Below are 18,702 nucleotides of genomic sequence, written 5' to 3'. Positions count from 1 at the left end.
GGAAGATTTAATAAAAAATAAAGAAATCTGACTATGAGGATTATGGGAAATGTAGTTTGATGTGTGCAAAAAAAAAACCATTCCAAATCAGTAACAATCAATCAGGAATCAAACCCAAATTCTGCAGGTTTAAAAATAAAGACATTAAAACAAGACGAACAAAACGAAACTAAAGGTTTGGAAACATTAACTGTTTTTTTTGTTTTTTTGTTTTTTCGAAAAATACTGATTTTACAATGAAGTTCAGGAAAGAGCCAATTTTATTATTTCATTCATTATATTTTTACGTTGCAGATTTACTTACTTTTTGTTTTTTAAATATTTTCTGTTACAATTACATTTATAATTTGATTCATTTTACTTATTAAACATGAAAAGTTTTTATGTAATGCTTAAATAGAAATCTTCAAGACATAGGTGTGTATTATCAGGCAGATAATTGACAAAAATCTGAGCCTGTTAACTCAAGTCAAGTAGTTTTATTGTCAATATTGCATATGTCCAGAGCATACAGAGGGTTGGAATTACGTTAAGAAAACAAGTACTGGAAGAAACAAATTCCATAATTAAATTTCCTTAATCTGTGTTAATTAATCTGAGCAGTCTGGACTTTTTCACATTACATCAGATTATAATCCCGTCCTCATAATTATGTCATCATTTCTCTCTGTGTATAACTGTGTGTGTGTTTTGTTATTGTAGCGGCTGCAGTTCCTCTCTCGGCCGGCAGGTGGCGGCGTTTCCTCGGTTCAGAGCCCGGTCTGCGTGTCTGCGCGTGAGTGCGGGATGATCACCTGCAGCAGGTTAAATTTTAAAGCGTGTAACTGAAGCTCGGCTCGGTTCTGCTCCGCTCCGCAGCGGCTCGGCGGCGACCCCGGGACCAGGACACCGAGGGCCGGCAGGGCTCCGCGCTGCTGCCGGTTAGAGGAGGCGGATCTCCGCGCTCAGCTGTCAGACGCTCAGCGTGTGTTTTTACGTTTTTACGCGTTTAATCCAACGACGTTATTTGTGATGACGACTTTTTTCACGGTTTACGCGTTTTTTTGTGCGCGTTGTGCGCGCGCTGCCAGCTCCTGGGCTTTCAGAGGGATTTTAGAGTGTTAGTCTCTGATGCTTCTGCTGTGTTTTTTATATCGTGTGAACGTGAAAGACAAGGTTTTGTGCGCGTTGTTTTCGGGGGACGCGTTTTCTCCCTGCGCTGAGAGACTTTATCTGGATGGAGTTGCGCTTTACTGCGCGGACAAAGGATACGATATCTCTGACAGGTAAGAGAAAATCTACGTTATGTCGTGATGTCACGCGAGTTTGCGATGTTTTCGCTGATGGCGTGTCGGTGGCGCGCGCTGTCGTGCGAGAATTCGCAGTGTTTTTCGCTTTACTATCAATCGTTACGCTTTTACGCTTTTTACTATCAGCGTCATGTTTGATGTTTGAGTGGATCTGCGATCGATTAGCTGCTCTGGAAACCAGCACGAACTCGCCTTAGGTGTTGTGCCGAAATGCATTACCGGGCGATATGTGCTTTTTGGCTGTAGTGCCCATGCGCATGCATATGTTTTCACGTTATGTTTTTGTGAAAAACGTAAAATACAGCTATATAGCTATATAGCTATTGTTGTGTCTTGTTTCCAATATTTAATAGATTGATTAATTGATTGATTTATTGCGGGTGTTAATGTATTAAAGACAGTTTATCATTATTAATTATAATAATAATTATCATTATTATTACATTAATTAATTTCAAACTAATCTAACATATAATACCTTTAGTATAACGATACCCTGATCTAGCACACAGCATGATTTATAGATATACATTGCTTTTCCTAAGTGTTTTACCTTTTTTAAATAGCCTAGATAAACAGAAGTGCTATATAAGTACTGCATTGTACTTAAATGTAAACTTTTTATAATTGTAAAGTATAGTATTGGTCTTTACGGGGTCAGTTTTGTTTTCCTCTGAAGTACAAAGTCTTCCCTATAACAACAGGAAGTAAAGATTTATACCATTTAACCATCCAAAAACTACATTCATTATTCTGTATCACTGTACTAATAAACAATATATATATTATTTCTACATTTTTCATTTGAAAGAAAAACCTCGAATTATGCAAAGAAAACAAGTTCATATTCATAAAGTTTTAAGAGTTCAGAAATAATCAATATTTGGTGGAATAACCCTGGTTTTTAATCACAGTTTTTATTTCATGCATCTTGGCATCATGTTCTCCTCCACCAGTCTTACACACTGCTTTTGGATAACTTTATGCCGCTTTACTCCTGGTGCAAAAAAAAAAATATTATTTCATCCGAATGAGTAGACTTTTCTTAGAAGTAGAAGTATCTTGTTTATACCAGTTTGGAGTAGGAGTAGCAGGTTTTGGCAGGGTAGCACAATTGGACGGCACACCGGACGTCACGTTTCACTTTTCAGGACATTTAGGACATTTTTTTTCGCGTCTTCTGGATCATGCCCAAGCCTGGTTATAAGGTTTGCGCACTTTTTAAAGTTTTATTTAGTCGATAAATTTATAATATGATATTAAACAGGCGGTTTTCTTTAATATGTTGCAGTTTTATTGGCGCGCGCTACAACTGAAGAAACTAAGTAACCAGCAGCTGTAATGTTATTTCCGTGTGCGCGGAAATAAGCAGAAGAGGAAAGAAGCTGAAAAACGCGCTAAATCAGCGCAAACTCGGGAGTTTTGCAGCTTTTCTGCTGGAGAAGAAGATCAGGAAGGAGTGGAGAAGATCTGGATTATTCTAAGATCTAAACTCGAGCAGAAGGACAGCAGGTCAGTGTTTACTGAACTTTGTGCTGCGCGGAAATTAACGCATTTAGAGCTGTGTGTATAAATATATATACAGAGTTAGAGTTGTTTATTGGGTGAAAAAGCACTAAAATAGAGCTAATATCCGAGTTATTTCACTTATTCCACTTATTTCGGTTATTTAAGGTGATTGAGAGCAGGTGTGCACGCTCGTGCACAAGCACCTGTCCGTGTTCTGGCGCGCGGGAGGTTACCGGTGTTGCGTCGAGTCGTGCTGCCCGTCGATTTACGCTTCCTAAAGACACTCTGCACATGCGCTGACCTACATTTAAAATAACAATAATAATACATATATATATATATACAGCAAAAAAAGAGAGCACTTAAAAAAGGCAGAACAAGCTGCACTAGTTATAAAGTTAATTAAAAGCAATATGTAAGACTGGTGGAGGAGAACATGATGCCAAGATGCATGAAAAAACTGTGATTAAAAACTATTATTGGATTATTCCACCAAATATTGATTATTTCTGAACTCTTAAAACTTTATGAATATGAACTTGTTTTCTTTGCATTATTTGAGGTCTGAAAGCTCTGCATCTTTTTTGTTATTTCAGTCATTTCTCATTTTCTGTAAATAAATGCTCTAAATGAGAATATTTTTATTTGTAATTTGGGAGAAATGTTGTCTGTAGTTTATAGAATAAAACAACAATGTTCATTTTACTCAAATATAAACCTATAAATAGTAAAATCAGAGAAATTGATTTTTTTTTATTATGGTAATTCTGTACTTCTGTCTTTCTGTGCAATAAACATCAAAAACTCTTACTCATTACACAGAAATGTTTAAATAGAAATAAAACAAACAAATATACAAAGAGGCAACAAACTATTTTTTACTTATTACAAATTTCCGTACAATAACCTATTTATTTGTTTATTTATTTATTTATTTACTTACTTACATAGTTATCTATTTATCTTTTAATATTATGTTACACTGCACATCTATGTCCAATACAATGAGGTGTTTATACAAGCGGGTTATAATTATATATATGTATATATATTTAAATACGTATATTTGGCTGTTTATGTTCATACTATATTCTTACATTATTTGTTGCTTTGTTAGAACATTTTTGTTCGATTAATTCTCATCTTTGGTTCTGAAGATCTTCTGCAGGTTTTTTTTCCTTGTTCTAAAACACCTGATTTAAATTATCAGCTTATTTTTAAAAGTCAAAAACTATATTTTTGATCAAGTTTAATGTATACAAAGTGACTCCAAAGCTTCCAAAATTACAATTTCCCTCATAAAACATATCATTAATGCCATAGAAAGTTAAATAAGTATTAGACGATCTGAAAAATAGTACATACTACACAGACTAACGCTGCTGCAGGGAGCGTGCTCTAATAATGTGCTTTTAATGTATTTTTATCACCTTTTTAAACATGTACACAGGGGGAACACAGTTTTACAGGGTAGCAGAACTCGGCAAAACACCGTGCTGCAGAAAACTGCGCTCTCACTTCCTGTCCTCAGCGTTATGGTGGAGAAGAAGAAGGGCGTAACTCATGCAGACAGACTGAAATCCTGAGTTAATACAGGGCCAGCAGTGCTGCTGGTGTTCTTAAACCTGTATAAACACGATTATTATATCTTATATATGATATATGATGTGTTTATTCTGATTATTATGCTGTGATACTACGGGTTTTTGCCTAGTCCTTCATAACAAAGCCATAAACACATCTCTGGTACAAGTAAAGTGAAGTGGGGAGTGTCTGTCGTGATCTACAGCTCTGTAAAAACGAAGATATCACTGATTTTACTATTTATAGGTTTATGTTTGAGTAAAATGAACATTGTTGTTTTATTCTATAAACTACAGACAACATTTCTCCCAAATTACAAATAAAAATATTCTCATTTAGAGCATTTATTTACAGAAAATGAGAAATGACTGAAATAACAAAAAAGATGCAGAGCTTTCAGACCTCAAATAATGCAAAGAAAACAAGTTCATATTCATAAAGTTTTAAGAGTTCAGAAATAATCAATATTTGGTGGAATAACCCTGGTTGGTTTTTAATCACAGTTTTTATGCATCTTGGCATCATGTTCTCCTCCACCAGTCTTACACACTGCTTTTGGATAACTTTATGCTGCTTTACTCCTGGTGCAAAAATTCAAGCAGTTCAGTTTGGTGGTTTGATGGTTTGTGATCATCCATCTTCCTCTTGATTATATTCCAGAGGTTTTTAATTTGATAAAATCAAAGAAACTCATCATTTTTAAGGAGGCTCTTATTTTTTAGAGAGCTGTATATATTTACACAGGCTTGTTTTATAGGCCTATCAAGTCTAATAATTTGGACATAATAAAATAACCAATAATATTTACAATAGAAATAGAGTTAAAGATTTGTTTTCTTGCTAATAAATGTACAAAGCTCTTATATTTATACTGAATAAACTTTATATTGCTAAGAATATTGTTTTTGCAAAAATACCCTGAAGCATCACAATCCTGAATATTCATAATAATTAAAAATGTAATGAATGTAACTGTATTATTATGGTATTAAATTATCATCATAATAGTGGAATTAAAATAACAATGTGACTGTGTTTAAATGTGAGATTTTCATGTTAAATACATATTATATTCTATTGTAGATTATATTGTAGATAAATAGCATTCTAATAAGCTTTTCTGATTTTATAGTTAAGATCATTAAACTGAGCAGCTCCATGTTTCAGTACAAACACAGCGTCACTGTTCCTGTTAATGCAGTGCTGTGTTTAATATTTAAGGTTGCTTTACAGCTGTGTGTGTGTGTGTGTCTTTGTGTGTGTGTGTGTGTGTGTGTGTGTGTGTGTGTGTGTGTGTGTGTGTTTATAGTGTTTTAGTAATAGTGGTTTAAACAGCACTGTGTTTCGTATTTCCTGTTGTGAAAAAACTTTAAAATGGAAAAATAGAAATATAATGTGTTGTAAAAATGAATTAATGTTAAATATACTGTTAATCTCGGTATCTGCACACTAGCTCTCACAGTGGCACAGCATAGGTGTGTGTATGTGTGTGTGTGTGTTTGTGTGTGTGTGTGTGTGTGTGTGTGTGTGTGTATGTGTGTGTGTGTGTGTGTGTGTGTGTGTGTGTGTGTGTGTGTGTGTGTGTGTGTGTGTGTGTGTGTGGCACGTGATTTAGCTGAATGCAGGAGAGCATCCGGTGGTGCTGTCTGCACTGCTTTCTGCAGCAGCATCACCTGTTACACACACACACACTAACACACACACACACACACACATTTCCACTCACGTCTCCAGATTGGACACATAATTCTGCTGTAAATCCTTTAAAACTGCAGTTTCTCTAAAGGAGCCAAATCATTAAACTATATCCTCATATAAATAATAATAATCCTCATATTAATCAGGATAAATCAGTGTTTAAACTACTGAACTGTTGATTATAAGAGTGAGAGCTGCTGTTTGTTTAGTTGCTACTGGAGTTTAATTTATCATTTTTAGGAGCCAAACTATTAATTTATATTTTTACAGATTTAATCAATAAAAAACAGCCTGTTTATCACAGAGTTAAAGTGAATAAATAAACTTAATAAATCATCAGTCTGTGTGTTTAGAGCAGAAAGAGATATATTCCTCCTGTATTATATTATATTATATTATATTATATTATATTATATTATATTATATTATATTATATCATATTATATTATATCATATTATATTATATTATATTATATTATATTATATTATATTACATTATATAACATGATTTTATATTATATTATATTATATTATATTAAATTATATTATATTATATTATATTATATTATATTACATTATATAACATGATTTTATTTTATATTATATTATATTTTGTATTATATGATTTTAGTGCTGCAGACGAGTTTCTGTTTCAGTGCTTTTTTCAGGGCGGCGTCTCTAACCACAGTCTCACACACACACACACTAAACACACACACACACACTAAACACACACACACACACTAAACACACACACACACACTAAACACACACACACTATATACACTCACACACACACACAGACGCTGTGTTTCCTTTGTGTAGTTGTGCTGCTTCCGTTGTTCTGTCTATAAGTATAAGCAGTGTCTCTTGTCTGCTGTGGGTGTTGTGTCTGTGCCGTGGCCGCTGTGTCCCTGTGGCTGGCCTGTGTCCCTGTGAGTTGGGCATGTCTCTGTGGCTGGTGCGTGTCCCTGTGTCCCTGCAGGGGCCTGGTGCGTTTCTCCATGGCTGGTGCATGTCCCTATGTATTGTTTGTGTCCCCGTGGCTCTGTTGCTGGTGTGCCTGTCCCTGTGGCAGGTGCGCGTCCCTGTGAGTTGTGCGTGTGTCCCGGTGACCTGGTGCGTGTGTCCCCGTGGCTGGTGCGTCTCCCTGCTGGATCCTGATGCACATGCCACCATGCCTGGTGTGTGTCCCCACCGTGTCTGGTGTGCGTCCCCATGTCCCAGTGGCCTGGTGCCTTTCTCCGTGTCCTGGTGCGTGTGTCCCCGTGGCTAGTGCATGTCCCTATGTATTGTTTGTGTCCCTTTGGCCAGTGCGTGTCCTCACCGTGGTTGATCTGTGTCCCCGTGTCTCTGTGGCTGGTGCGTGTCCCTGCCGTGGTTGGTGCGTGTCCCCGTGTCTCTGTGGCTGGTGAGTGTGTCCCCGTGTCTCTGTGGCTGGTGAGTGTGTCCCCATGTCTCTGTGGCTGGTGTGTGTCCCCGTGTCTCTGTGGTTGATGTGTGTCCCTGTGTCTCTGTGGCTGGTGCGTGTCCCCGTGTCTCTGTGGTTGGTGAGTGTCCCCGTGTCTCTGTGGCTGGTGTGTGTCCCCGTGTCTCTGTGGCTGGTGTGTGTCCCCGTGTCTCTGTGGCTGGTGTGTGTCTCTGTGGCTGGTGTGTGTCCCTGTGTCTGTGGCTGGTGCGTGTCCCCGTGTCTCTGTGGCTAGTGTGTGTCCCTGTGTCTCTGTGGCTGGTGTGTGTCCCTGTGTCTCTGTGGCTGGTGTGTGTCCCTGTGTCTCTGTAGCTGGTGTGTGTCCCCGTGTCTCTGTGGTTGATGTGTGTCCCTGTGTCTCTGTGGCTGGTGCGTGTCCCCGCCGTGGTTGGTGCGTGTCCCCGTGTCTCTGTGGTTGATGTGTGTCCCTCTGTCTCTGTGGCTGGTGCGTGTCCCCGCCGTGGTTGATGTGTGTCCCTGTGTCTCTGTGGCTGGTGTGTGTCCCCATGTCTCTGTGGCTGGTGAGTGTGTCCTCGTGTCTCTGTGGCTGGTGAGTGTGTCCTCGTGTCTCTGTGGCTGGTGAGTGTGTCCCTGTGTCTCTGTGGTTGGTGCGTGTCCCCGCCGTGGTTGGTGCGTGTCCCTGTGTCTCTGTGGCTGGTGTGTGTCCCTGTGTCTCTGTGGCTGATGTGTGTCCCCGTGTCTCTGTGGCTAGTGTGTGTCCCCAAGTCTCTGTGGCTGGTGTGTGTCCCTGTGTCTCTGTGGCTGGTGTGTGTCCCTGTGTCTCTGTGGCTTTTGTGTGTCCCTGTGTCTCTGTAGCTGGTGTGTGTCCCCGTGTCTCTATGGTTGGTGAGTGTCCCTGCCGTGGTTGGTGCGTGTCCCCGTGTCTCTGTGGCTGGTGAGTGTGTCCCCGTGTCTCTGTGGCTGGTGAGTGTGTCCCCATGTCTCTGTGGCTGGTGTGTGTCCCCGTGTCTCTGTGGTTGGTGAGTGTCCCCGTGTCTCTGTGGCTGGTGAGTGTGTCCCCGTGTCTCTGTGGCTGGTGCGTGTCCCTGTGTCTCTGTGGTTGGTGAGTGTCCCCGTGTCTCTGTGGCTGGTGAGGGTGTCCCCATGTCTCTGTGGCTGGTGAGTGTGTCCCCGTGTCTCTGTGGCTGGTGAGTGTGTCTCCGTGTCTCTGTGGCTGGTGAGTGTGTCCCCGTGTCTCTGTGGCTGGTGAGTGTGTCCCCGTGTCTCTGTGGCTGGTGAGTGTGTCTCCGTGTCTCTGTGGCTGGTGAGTGTGTCCCCGTGTCTCTGTGGCTGGTGAGTGTGTCCCCGTGTCTCTGTGGCTGGTGAGTGTGTCCCCGTGTCTCTGTGGCTGGTGAGTGTGTCCCCGTGTCTCTGTGGCTGGTGCGTGTGTCCCCTTGTCTCTGTGGCTGGTGAGTGTGTCCCCTTGTCTCTGTGGTTGGTGAGTGTGTCCCCGTGTCTCTGTGGCTGGTGAGTGTCCCCGTGTCTCTGTGGCTGTTGAGTGTGTCCCCGTGTCTCTGTGGCTGGTGTGTGTGTCCGTGTCTCTGTGGCTGGTGTGTGTCCCCGTGTCTCTGTGGTTGGTGAGTGTCCCCGTGTCTCTGTGGCTGGTGAGTGTGTCCCCGTGTCTCTGTGGCTGGTGCGTGTCCCCGTGTCTCTGTGGTTGGTGAGTGTCCCCGTGTCTCTGTGGCTGGTGAGTGTGTCCCCGTGTCTCTGTGGCTGGTGAGTGTGTCCCCGTGTCTCTGTGGCTGGTGAGTGTGTCCCCGTGTCTCTGTGGCTGGTGAGTGTGTCCCCGTGTCTCTGTGGCTGGTGTGTGTCCCCGTGTCTCTGTGGTTGGTGAGTGTCCCCGTGTCTCTGTGGCTGGTGAGTGTGTCTCCGTGTCTCTGTGGCTGGTGAGTGTGTCTCCTTGTCTCTGTGGCTGGTGAGTGTGTCCCCGTGTCTCTGTGGCTGGTGAGTGTGTCCCCGTGTCTCTGTGGCTGGTGAGTGTGTCCCCGTGTCTCTGTGGTTGGTGTGTGTCCCCGTGTCTCTGTGGTTGGTGTGTGTCCCCGTGTCTCTGTGGTTGGTGAGTGTGTCCCCGTGTCTCTGTGGCGGCTGGTGAGTGTGTCCCCGTGTCTCTGTGGCTGGTGCGTGTCCCCGTGTCTCTGTGGTTGGTGAGTGTCCCCGTGTCTCTGTGGCTGGTGAGTGTGTCCCCGTGTCTCTGTGGCTGGTGCGTGTGTCCCCGTGTCTCTGTGGCTGGTGCGTGTGTCCCCGTGTCTCTGTGGCTGGTGCGTGTGTCCCCGTGTCTCTGTGGCTGGTGAGTGTGTCCCCGTGTCTCTGTGGCTGGTGTGTGTCCCCGTGTCTCTGTGGTTGGTGAGTGTCCCCGTGTCTCTGTGGCTGGTGAGTGTGTCCCCGTGTCTCTGTGGCTGGTGCGTGTCCCCGTGTCTCTGTGGCTGGTGAGTGTGTCCCCGTGTCTCTGTGGCTGGTGAGTGTGTCCCCGTGTCTCTGTGGCTGGTGCGTGTGTCCCCGTGTCTCTGTGGCTGGTGCGTGTGTCCCCGTGTCTCTGTGGCTGGTGAGTGTGTCCCCGTGTCTCTGTGGCTGGTGTGTGTCCCCGTGTCTCTGTGGCTGATGAGTGTGTCCCCGTGTCTCTGTGGCTGGTGAGTGTGTCCCCGTGTCTCTGTGGCTGGTGCGTGTCCCCGTGTCTCTGTGGCTGGTGAGTGTGTCCCCGTGTCTCTGTGGCTGGTGAGTGTGTCCCCGTGTCTCTGTGGCTGGTGCGTGTGTCCCCGTGTCTCTGTGGCTGGTGCGTGTGTCCCCGTGTCTCTGTGGCTGGTGAGTGTGTCCCCGTGTCTCTGTGGCTGGTGTGTGTCCCCGTGTCTCTGTGGCTGATGAGTGTGTCCCCGTGTCTCTGTGGCTGGTGAGTGTGTTCCCGTGTCTCTGTGGCTGGTGCGTGCCCCCGTGTCTCTGTGGCTGGTGCGTGCCCCCGTGTCTCTGTGGCTGGTGCGTGTCCCCGTGTCTCTGTGGCTTGTGCGTGTCCCCGTGTCTCTGTGGTTGGTGCGTGTCCCCGTGTCTCTGTGGCTGGTGCGTGTCCCCGTGTCTCTGTGGCTGGTGCGTGTCCCCGTGTCTCTGTGGCTGGTGCGTGTCCCGTGTCTCTGTGGCTGGTGCGTGTCCCCGTGTCTCTGTGGCTGGTGCGTGTCCCCGTGTCTCTGTGGCTGGTGCGTGTCCCCGTGTCTCTGTGGTTGGTGCGTGTCCCCGTGTCTCTGTGGCTGGTGCGTGTCCCCGTGTCTCTGTGGCTGGTGCGTGTCCCCGTGTCTCTGTGGCTGGTGCGTGTCCCCGTGTCTCTGTGGCTGGTGCGTGTCTCTGTGGCTGGTGTTTTTTAAGAGTGTAGTTTGGTGGTTGTTATCATTCAGGAATCTGCTGACCCGCCGCTGCTGCTCAGTGGTGGTAAAAGTTTATCGGCGGTATAGAGCTGGCGTATGCTGTGTGTGGCGTGTGTGCCAGGTGTGTGGGGTGTGTGCCGGGTGCTGTATTAGTGTCTCGCTCTGATAGCGGCAGCGTTAACAGTGTTTACAGCTGTGTTCAGGTTACTGTGTAGACAACTGTCTCACACACACTGAGTGCCTGATATAAAGCTAAAATATACAGAGACGTTTATTCTCTATCAGCGAATACTATAATATAATATATAAGCTATAATATATAATATATAACTCTAATTTAGCTACAGGTAGTGCAGACATAGCTCCAGTGCTAAATAATGCGGTATGCATTTCTATTAGATTTTAGTTATATATTTGATGCTACTTTGTTGTGTATAAGTTTAGATTATAGATTATATTATATTATGTGTTTGCTTCATTAGCTGTAGAGCAGTGGAAGAACTGTGTTCTCTGGAATGATGGAGATCCATACAGGACAGTAGAGATGCAGTTACTCCAACAAAATCAGGATAAACTCTTTATAATAAATAGCCTTAATTTCAGAAGAAACAGTAGGTGTAGGAGTCCTGTTACTTTTTGTCCGTGTGCTGTAGAAAAAATAGATAGAGTGTGTGTAGTGTGTGTGTGTTTGTGTGTGTGTAAACACACTACACACTACACACTCTCACACACACACACACTGGGGCGGGTGGTTTATATGCTGCTGCCAAAAGGCTTAATCAGCACTGGCTGGCGGATTTGTTTAATCTCAGTGTGAAATAAAGTTTCTGTATTTGAAGGAGACGCTCAGAGCTGCTGAAGTTCACTACTAATAAATCTCACCAGCGTTTCTCACCACAGACTAACTAACTCACACCCAAAACACCATAAAGTGCTCTATAATTTTCTGTACATTTTTGTTTTAATTTAACCCTGAAGAAATTCATGAACAATTGACCCGCCTTAACAACAATTGCACAGCTGCCGGAGTCCCGAGAGAGCACAGTTGCTCTTGCTGTTTCTCTCTGGGTGGGTACAGTGCAGTAGAGGGCACTCTCTCTTTCCCCTCATCACTCCTAGGGTGATGTGGATCAGCACAAGGCTGCATCTGTGAGCTGATGTGTCAGAACCGAGTCGCTGCTCTTTCCTCCGAGCGTTAGCGCTGTGATGCTACTCGGCAAAAAGAGTTCAAAAAGAGGCGGAGTCTGACTTGTACATACTACATGTATCGGAGGAGGCGTGTGCTGGTCTTCTTTACCCTCCTGGTGTTGGAGCATCACTAGTGATAGGGGAGTATACAGCTGAGTAGCAGCTGAGTGGGTGAGAAAATGTAAATATAATATAAATATTAAAATATTGAAAAGAAGAATATTTTTATAGCAAAAATACCCCAACCTGGAGAGGGTTTGGTCCAGGGGTGGACTGTTGGTTCGGGTTCGGGTCAGACGGTTCTCCTGTGGCCCGGCAGCACCGCCTCGATATAATTAGAGTTACTGATTAAACTTCAAGGACAGATCTGTCTGAGTGTGTGTGTGTGTGTGTGTGTGTGTGTGTGTGTGTGTGTGTGTGATTCTAACACTGCATGTGATTCTATGGTTTGAGGTTTATCTTGTATTTTGTTTCTTTTATTTTGTTAATTCTGTGTTTAATATGGTTTATGTATTAAAAGCTGCCAGTGTAGGAAGCTGAGGACAAGATAATAAAGATGACTTCGATAATGATGAGGTTCAAAAATAAGTGCTGAATATGTAGGACATCTTCCCGTGGCCTCGTTCGCTGCAGAGTCAAGTTTGACTTAAGTTCGACATAAAATCATTCAGAGAGAATTAAAGCTGCAGTGATTAGTCGATTTTATCAACAGCTCTCATCGTCGATTCGTCATTAATGTGCTCTTCAGATCTCTAGACATGTAAACACATCAGATAAGGGACAAGACAACAGCCGTACTCACTGTACATAAGCTTATTATAACATTGAAACAGGTTCAGTAGGTCTAAATCTAAAGTAAAGCTAAGCTTAGTAAACAAAACTGTAATAAAGTGTCCTAAAGTGAAACGAGTGCTAGGTGTTAATCTACACAGAGTTCTCTTTTAAAAACTGTTTAGTTGTGTCATTAAAGTGCTTCCAATTATTTACAGTAAGCTTAGATTTCCAGATTTTCACTTAGGCTAGGTGCAGCAGCATTAGCATTAGTACAGCATTATGCTAGCGCTACTAAATGCTACCTGAGGAACCCTGCCAGAAATTAATTATTGATTTATTATTATGTGCTCTCCAGGTCTCCAAACATGTAAACACAACAGATAAGAGACAAGACAACAGCTGTAGCCAGGGTTGCCAAGTCCAGAAAAAATCCTGCCCAAAGTCTATGTAAAACCCTAAACCCGCCCATAAGAAGTTTTAATTTACCTAGTATCTAAGGTTGCCAAAGATGTTCACCACACAGTACATTTTCATTTATAACACTTTACAGTGAAAGCTTTTTGGCGGCAGTGATAAATATAAAAATATAAAAACGCATCTTGTCAAATCTTTAAATCTTTATTCAAGACCATAAAACAAACCCAATTTGAAGTAAAAACAACAAACCTGGCAATTCAAGAGTGCAATACAAAGAGAAATATTAATACCATAAAAAGTAAGGCAATTTACATAAATTAAAAAATAAAAAAAACTTAAGTACGTTTCCCTGTCAGAATAATTATTACAAAAAAATTTATTACATTCAAAACTGTATTTCTTAAAAAAAAAAATCTTTTCATTTTCTTTTATAGTTAAATGAGTGCTGGATGTTAATCTACACAGATTTCTCTCCTGAAAACTTTTTATTTGGGCGAGTAAAGAGCTTCTGTTTATTTACAGTAAGCTTAGATTTCCAGATTTCCAGATTTTCACTAAGGCTGGGTGCAGCAGCATTAGCATTAGCAGCTAACCGCAATGCCTCCCGACAGAGCTACACTGAGGAACCCTGAGTGTTCTGTAATCCAGGGTGATATTAGCGTGCGGTTCGTCCTGCGTATCTTATTTTAACACGATAAACACACAGAATACAGTCAGATATACTCACCTCTGAACGGTTAACTCACGCTTAGCATGATCAACGGCTAATGCTAATACTGCTGGAGAAACTTCACTGAAACTCCTGTATAACTCTGTACTTCAGTGGAGTGACTTTACTGCTCCTTAATACCTGACTGATAGAATTCATACATAAGGAACACCGGATTATAAGGAGCTCTGATGATTTTTGGGGAAATTTAAAGGATTTTTAGTGCAGCTTATAGTGTGAAAAATGTGTTAAATTGTGTAAATGTTGTTTTTATTTGTGTTTTTAGTCGTGTTCAGTTTCGTCCCTCTGGAGATGACTTTGGCAGCGTGACTGCTGTTCTCTGTAAGAGCAAATGACGTAATCGTGTGGGTTATGAGAACTGTAGGCTGACTGAATATCTCTCTCTCTCTCTCTCTCTCTCTCTCTCTCTCTCTCTCGTCCTCCTGGGTCTCCCTCCATCCTGTGAGCTTCTGCTGTGAGTTGTTCTGTGGGCTGTGAGGGATCAGGGCAGGAGTGATGGAGCTGATGGAGAGATCGTGCGGAGAGAGAGAGAGAGAGACGGAGAGAGAGATGGAGAGAGAGAGAGAGAAAGTGAGAGAGAGAGAGAGAGACGGAGAAATGAAGGCCATTAAAATGTAACCCTTCGCCCTAAAACTTACCGTTCAGCTGTGATCCGTCCTGCTTCACCCAACACCAGAAAACTCTCTCCTCTACACGACTTTAACCTCTTTCTCTCCTTTCACTCTTTATGTCTCGTCTCCTCTCTTCTCTTCTCATCTCTTTTCTCAATATTTCATGTCTCCTTTCTTCTCTCCTTTTTGGGTATCATCATCTTCTTGACACTGCAGGTCTGCTTTTTATTTCTTAACTATTTAGGTCTCTTCCCTTCATTTCATGGCTCCTCAGGCCTCGCCAGTTCTCCACTCCTAAGGTCTCATCTTTTCTCTTCTTGACTTTTTGGGTCTCCTCTTTTCTCGACTTCTCAGTTCTTGGCTCTTTAGGTTTGGGTCTCATTTTTTCGCTTCAAGACAGTATCGATCTCGTCTCCCCTGTTCTCGACTCTTCAGATCTCTTTTCTTCTTTACTTTTTAGGTCTTGTCTCCTCTCGTATCATCTCTTTTCTCGAGCCTTCAGGTGTCATTTTCTCTTCTCGATTCTTCAGTTCTCGACTCTTTTTGACACTTCGAGTCTCATTTCTTCTCTTCAGGAGGGTCTCAGGTCTCATCTTCTGTTTTCAACTCTTTAAATTTCTCCTCTTCTTGACCTTTCAAGTCTCGTCTCTTCTCTTCTTCAGATCTCGATGCTTTTCTTCAAGAAAGTTTCGAGGGAAATCGTTTCCTCTCCTCTTAATTCTCTCTTAAGTCTCTTCTTGTCTATTCTGGTCTCACCTCTTTTATTTCTCTTCTTCCTCTCCTCTGGACATAGCCTCTGGTTTTTACCCTCCTCTGTTTTCGGACACTTCAGATATCATCTTTTCTCTCCACTTTTTTGTTTAGTTTTTCAGTGTTTAGTTTTGGTCACCCCTGTTTGCTGTTGGTCACGGTGACCCGGTGATTGAATGCTAACAGTACGTGATCATGGTCATGGTAACAGCCGGCTTCCCTTTATTATCTCTTTATTATGACTGTGAGCTCGGTGTCCGTGGTGATGGTGGTGATGGTGGTGATCACGGTGATGGTGGTGATCACAGTGATGTTAATTGGAGACGCTGGAGCTTCAGCAGAGACATTAAGCCGTTATTGGCCGAGCTCCAGCCTGCGGATGATGATGTCAGAAGTGTCCCAGCTGGGTGAAACGGAGGGCTTTTAGTCGGTGGGAGGTGGAGCTAAATATAGAACCACAACTCATTACCTCACTTCCCCTCCGTCAGAGAGGGAGAGAGAACGAGGGAACGGGGAGGAGAGGAAATAAAAAGAGAGGATGAGTGAGAAGAAAGGAAGCATGACTGGAATCGAGAGAGAGAGGGAGAGAGGGAGAGAGAGAGGGAATCGGGGGTCTCTCTACCAGATCATTCCGACAGCAGAGCCCACACACAACCCAGATATGGCCCAACTGTAAAAATTCCCCTTTTATTTATTTATTTTTTTGTTTTTATTTTATTTTTTGGTGGTTTTATTGTCAGTGCTGTATATGTACAGGACATGCAGAGTATTGAAATTGCGTTACTCTTTTAATTATCATTAATAGCAGGTTTGGGGGTCTAGTTTGAGGGTAGGGTGGGGGGTAGTTTGGGTAGACTGGGGCATAGTTTGGGGATAGGTTGCTTTGTTTGGGGTAGTTTTGGGGGGTAGGTTGGGTTTTAGGTTCGGGTGTTTGGGGGGTAGTTTGGCTAGGTTTGGGGTGTTGGTGGCTAGGGTTACAAGGTATGGTTAGGGGTTAGTTTCAGGTGTAGTTTGGGTAGTTTGGGGGGTAATTGGAGGGTAGTTTTGGGGGGTAGATTTGGGGGTAGTTTAGGGGGGGTAGGTTAAGGTGTTTGGGATAGTTTGGGGGTAGGTTGGGGGATAGTTTGGGGGGTAGTTTGGGGGGTAGGTTAAGGTGTTTGGGATAGTTTGGGGGTAGGTTGGGGGATAGTTTGGGGGGTAGGTTAAGGTGTTTGGGATAGTTTGGGGGTAGGTTGGGGGATAGTTTGGGGGGTAGTTTGGGGGGTAGGTTAAGGTGTTTGGGGTTAGTTTGGGGGGTAGGTTGGGTATTTTGGGGTTAGTTTGGGGGATAGGTTTGGTAGTTTGGGGGTAGTTTGGGGGGTAGGTTGCGGGTAGGTTAGGGGTGGGGTGAATGTCAGATAAGGAGACAGTGTGAATCCTCTTCCTCTGAACTGCAGGATGTTACCAGTGTTTGCGTCATTCTCACACCGACAGAATTATAACGGAGTACCCCCCCCCCCCCCCTCCTTCCCCTCCCCCTCCCCCGCTCGGGTGGGGTCTTGGGTAAAAGCTGGTATCTCCGTCTGTATTCAGGATTTTAATCACCTCTTGTGTTTTATACTCAATTATTTATTTTTTCACTTGTTTCTCTCAGTCTGTCTTTATTCTCTGGTTATTTATTTCCCCCCTTTATCTTTACAAACCCGTTTACATTTTTCTCTGTTTGTATAAGATAATAATGATGTAACAGAATAATAAATTTACATACTAAAAAAAATACAACAAACCGAGGAGCAGAATATTTAATGCAATATTTAAATAAACTACTGTTTACAAACAGCAACAAATAACAAAAATCTCCACAGTAAATAATAATACTGTTATTATAATGATATGATTTTAAACTGATGCTGATATTATTGTGTAAGATATGGTTCTCTAACCCGTTCTCTACTCTACCTTTTCTTTTTTCTCTCTCTGTTTCTCTTCGTTTTTACACCCCTCCCCCCATCAGTAAGAGGAAGAGAGGAGGAAGTGATAAACGAGTGGATAAACGGGTAAACCGTCACTCTTTCCTCTGTGGCGTGACCTTTCACCTCCTTCTATAATAATAATGATAAAAATAATAATTAACAATAATAAAAATAACAATAATAATAATAATAATAATAATAATAATAATAATAATAATAATAATAATAATATTAATAAAAAGGTAAAAATGATAAAATAATTAAAATAATAATTAACAATAATGAATAATTACCTCATCTCACCTTAAAATGCATTAAACAGATAGCAGGCTGGAAATAATCCCCGGGTCTCATTACAGAAGCTGCAGAGTGGAGTGATTTGTCTTTACAGACTTTAGTTCAGATCAGCAGATTTAAAACAGGCTGTAGTTTTTATTTTTCTCTCTCAGTGATGCTGGATCCTGCTGGACTAGTTAAACAAGTTTCTTCATTCCACCTTAAATCCAGCAGGAGATCCATTCAGAGAAAAAGCATATCAATACAAACATTTTTAATAATACATTCAAATTAAATATGTCTTTTCTTCAGCATATATTTTAACATTAGACATATTTTACGTACCCGTATTGTTGGGTTAATTCTTTATATAAACACTTATATGTTTAATAATAACAGGTTTAGAGTGTTTCCCTACAGTTACAATATTATTTCTCTTAAAATCTTTTTTCATATCTGAACTAAACCTGTAATTATAACTGAATATTCTTAAACAAAATCAAATCGATTATATATAGGAGATTAACTGAATGATTAACTACATTCATTGAATTATTGTGTTTTAATGTATTTTTTCTGAATGGTGGGATGTATAATGTAGATTGTAGATATTTTATATAAAAGCTGCAGAGAGAATCTCAGTATATAGAGATTTACTTCTGTCAGAAACCTAAAATCACACATTATATAACAGAAATTACATATTTTTCCTTTGATAAAAAACTGAAGGAGGTTATTTTTACACTGTGTTTAATATAAAAGCTGAATAAAACGATGAGTGAAATATAAGGGAAACAGTAACAGTGGTGTTGAGTCGGCGGTGGAGCTGCGTGACCTACTGAGGGTATTAGCATGAGCTGAACTCACGTGAACTGTGAGAACATCTGCATCTTTTTGGACTGTGTATCCTGTGTTATCCACAGCGCTGTCCCCTAGAGCGGTTACACACACTCACACACACACTATACACACACACTATACACACTGAGTCTGGGGGAACGGTGAGTCAGGAACGAAAGATGACAGCTCTGTCCAGTCAGGACCGAACCCCAAGGCACCATGGGAAACACACACACACACACAGATTGACCTGTCTAGGTTGGAAATGT

The 18,702-nt window shown here is 42.4% G+C and overlaps 1 protein-coding gene across 4 annotated transcripts in view; it reads left to right on the top strand.

The window, feature by feature from the left end:
• The first annotated feature begins 818 nt into the window (after positions 1–818).
• The window catches only part of taok3a (TAO kinase 3a), a 73,927-nt gene continuing 56,043 nt past the window's right edge, over positions 819–18,702 (top strand). Inside the window, exons 1-2 of one of the 4 annotated variants that reach the window (XM_049470296.1) lie at positions 819–1,265; positions 2,581–2,801. The gene's annotated coding sequence lies outside the window, so the exon portion shown is untranslated. Of the gene's footprint in view, positions 1,266–2,403; positions 2,802–18,702 lie in introns of those variants that run through there. The other 3 variants (XM_049470295.1, XM_049470294.1, XM_049470293.1) reach the window with 3 other exon arrangements.

This window comes from Astyanax mexicanus, chromosome 22 (genome assembly GCF_023375975.1).
Source record: "Astyanax mexicanus isolate ESR-SI-001 chromosome 22, AstMex3_surface, whole genome shotgun sequence".
NCBI lineage: Eukaryota > Metazoa > Chordata > Actinopteri > Characiformes > Acestrorhamphidae > Astyanax > Astyanax mexicanus.
The sequence above is the reverse complement of the archived record's forward strand: the minus strand, read 5'-3'. Positions and strand labels throughout refer to the sequence as shown.